The sequence below is a fragment of the Melanostigma gelatinosum genome, assembly GCF_949748355.1.
Source record: "Melanostigma gelatinosum genome assembly, chromosome: 9".
NCBI lineage: Eukaryota > Metazoa > Chordata > Actinopteri > Perciformes > Zoarcidae > Melanostigma > Melanostigma gelatinosum.
In genome coordinates, this window is record NC_136642.1 from 20692202 (window position 1) to 20696060 (window position 3859).

Genomic DNA, 3859 nt, shown 5'->3' on the forward strand with positions numbered 1-3859 from the left:
AGTGTGATGCAGCTGTGTAAAGAGGGACTGACCAATCAGCGACATGCTCAATATCCTCAGCCTCCAAGGTGTCTATCTATCTATCTGTGATAGATAGACTGATAACTTGTTTGCACTTTATTTATTTATTTGTTTAACTATGCACTCTTATACCACTGTGCACTCCTTTCAATATATTTATTTCTGATATGCTTGAACTGTTACGTTTCTATTATTATTATTATATTACTTTCTGGTTCTAGTCATGCTTTTGCAATATGATGAGAATTAATAATATATATATGTCATTATATATCATTTTATGAATATAAATACGTATAACCAGGATATAGTGCCTGTGTTTATGTTACACAGAGGAGCAATTATTGGGTTATGATCATTTTGCACTAAAGTGAGGTTGGAAGGACACACAGAGGTTTTCCTGCTTGGTAAGGGACCAGACACGTTATTAGTGCATGATCGGGGTTGAACCATCGTAGGACAATAAGGCCGTTCCCAGGGCTATTGATGTTTTCTTTGAACCCTCCTATAGACTTGTGATAACATGCCGGAATTATATATTTCTGTATATATTTTATATTTTAAAACAACAGTGTGAAACAAAAAAAATGTATATATTACTGGTAGGTATTACATAAAATTATACTTTTGTATTTAAAATCTTATTAGAAATTCTAACACGTACCACTAATGTTAATGAAACCCACGTATATATTAATAATAATAATAATAATAATAATAATATAAACGTAACAGTTTAAGCATATTATAAATAAATATATTGAAAGGAGGATGTGCAGAGTAAAATAGTTCCTATACCACTCTTATAGACAAATAAATAAAAAAGTGTAAAAAAGTTATCTTATATATATATATATATATATATGTATATATATATATATATATATATGTATATGTATATATATATGTATATATATATATATATATATATATATATATATATATATATATATATATATATATATATATAAATGTAACATTTTACCCTTTCACTCTTGCACATGAATGGAAATGTGGATATTTTTTGTTGCTTCATTGGTTTCTCAGAAGCAAGCACAACTGTGACTTATAAATCTTTCAAAATTCCAATAATTTCCTTGTGGTGTTGATACAGTGAAACATTTCATTCATAAAGATGAATACAAGTGAATGTTTTGTTGACTTTGAAAACATAGGCTTTCCTCCAGACACCACCAATATTTATTTTTAAAAGCTGGTCTGACTATGAATGACTTCCTCATAGAACTAAAAACCATTTGAGGGCAAATACAGTCATGATGAACCCCACTCACCAGCCTGCTAAATTTGAAAGAAAACAACCAGATCATTTCCAATCAATTGACTTTCCCACAAGGTAAGAATGTCTTCACTGTGCATCTGAATCATCCTCCTTTCTTTTCCTTTACTTCAGCAGCTGCCTCATAAAGGTGCATGTGTCGACCATACACCCGGCTGACAAGAGCCAATATTAGCTACTAAATGGTCCACTTCTAATAGGTTTCACGACCTTGTTTTCTTGACAGCCACACGGCACTGTCTTATATCCTCACACAATTCTCCCCTTGTTACCACTGGACTCTCTCTCTCTCTCTTCCACTCCCCCCTCTCCCATGCCGCCCGATGGCAGGTAGAAATGAGTCATAAACAGACACCACTCAGCATGGCCAGTTGCTGTTTTACTGGGTGCTTCTGACACAGTCAGCTCTGGTTCAGTGGCAGCTTGCTTTAATTGGAAAAAAAAGAAGAGAAAACCCAGCGATCACTCTGCTGAAGCCTCCTTTGTGTCATCTGCTTCATTTCAGGAAAGGTTAAAAAGACTCACCAATACAATCATTTGGTCAGTTTGCCAAGTATCATTTGGGAATTTGTCTCTGTTATACATATTTAATTCTAATAATTAAAAGTTCTGCCAGTTTGGCTCCCGCTAAGTTGGCTTTAGGTCACAATGAAATACTCTCTGTTAAGCTTATTTACCACAGTTTTACTACATACAATGTATTGCTTCATGATAATGTCTTCTTGCCGTGTGCATTATTTAACTTGTGCATTCTGGCTCAGTATTTTCTGTAAAAGATTCATTGTGTTAAAAATCATATTTCAATTTCAATTTTGTGTGTAATCGTGATTTGTTCTTTGAACCCCCTATTTTCCACCAGGAACCACACTTACAGTGCATATATACCTTTCTTGACATTATTTTATGGTTATGGACTGAGAGGAAATTATTAGAGTCTGAGAGGGGTCACACAAAATAGGGAGGTTTTGTATTGTTTTTTACCTCTGAAGGCCTAAGGTCAGAGGAGGGTCCTTACCAGCTGTGACGGTGTGCGGCTGGTGTTGTTTTCCGCCTTGTGAGTCTGTGTGTGTGTGTGTCATAATGGCTAAATGTGGTCCTGGAGACACCGAGTGTAGCGGGAACTACCACAGAAACAGGTTTGAGTACTTTGCCAGATGATTATATTTCTGTCTGTGCGCAGATTTTGTCAACGCGATAGAGTCAGAACCGTGTTTGATGCAGTCACGAAACTTTACAAGTGTGTCGTTGACATCACAGTGAAGATTGAGTTTGAAGATGGGTGTGATCCGAGGAGGGGCGCCAGAAGTAAAGGGGGAAGGAAGCCATTGGCTCCTCCGCTGGCATGATTTGGCGTTGCGGCTGGTGTGATCCCATCGCAAGATTATCTGTAGTTTATTTTATTATTAGTCCTATGAATCTAAATATTATTTCAGCCTTCCTTTGCAACATAGTTTCGAGGTAAATAAAAACTTTATATGGTCCCTTACCAAGCAGGAAAACCTGTGTCCTTCCAACCTCACTTTAGTGCAAAATGATCATAACCCAATAATTGGGTTGGCTGTGATCCATCCAGGAGCAACAATGTTCAACATAATATATTGTACATAAGTATACTTTTGCATCTACTATGAACTTATCATCATAATTCTCCGAAAAGCAATATGACACTATGAAGGAGTTGTAACAGTGCGTTTATAAGTCTGCTGATTAGACGAGAGGATGTAGAGGACCAATGCATAATATTATGTTCAGCAAAACATATCCACTTGATGCATCAGGTCAGTGTTTAGAGAAAGGACACCTGCCTTGTAAACTCCTATGGGCCTGATTTGAACACAACAGACAAAGGTTTTGCTCAAGCTGGATCTGCAATTGGGCGACTGCTACCATCATAACTCCATCTGATCATCCACAACATGACTCAAATATCAATGATCACATGATCAATACTAAAGCAGCACCGAAAGTAACAACACAGTCATTAATTGAAACTGAAACATGTCCTGTCCTAGTCCTGCGATGCTAAATAGCCTTTCACAGGCTGCCGAGGCAGGTAGAGGTGTGTTCAGCTTCACAGACAGCTTGCACACAGCTGGGAAGGATTTCAGCAAGTGCATGTGATCTGCTGAACAGGCCAAGTACTTGAGACGACTGCAGGGCAGAGAAGAAGTCATCTTCATCCGATGAACTGGACCTGGTGGCATCACCTAGCTGCAGGGAGGGTTCTTCCATGTGCTGCTTGATGTAGTCCATTTCTGAAATATAGTGATGATGAAAATATAAATGATAGGATTAATACAACTTTCTAACATATCATGACCCCAACCTAAGGTTTTGTACTAAATAGTTTGTCAAAAAAAAAAAAAATTAAATAAAGAAAAAAAACCTCCGCGAATCGCCACCTTAACGTGGTGGAGGAGTTTGAGTGGCTCAGTGATTCTGGGAGCTATGTTGTCCAGGGCATTAGCCCCTGGTAGGGCAAACAGGTCTCAGGGGAGAGCCCAGACTAAGAGCGGTTCAAAACGACCCTAATGAAAAGCA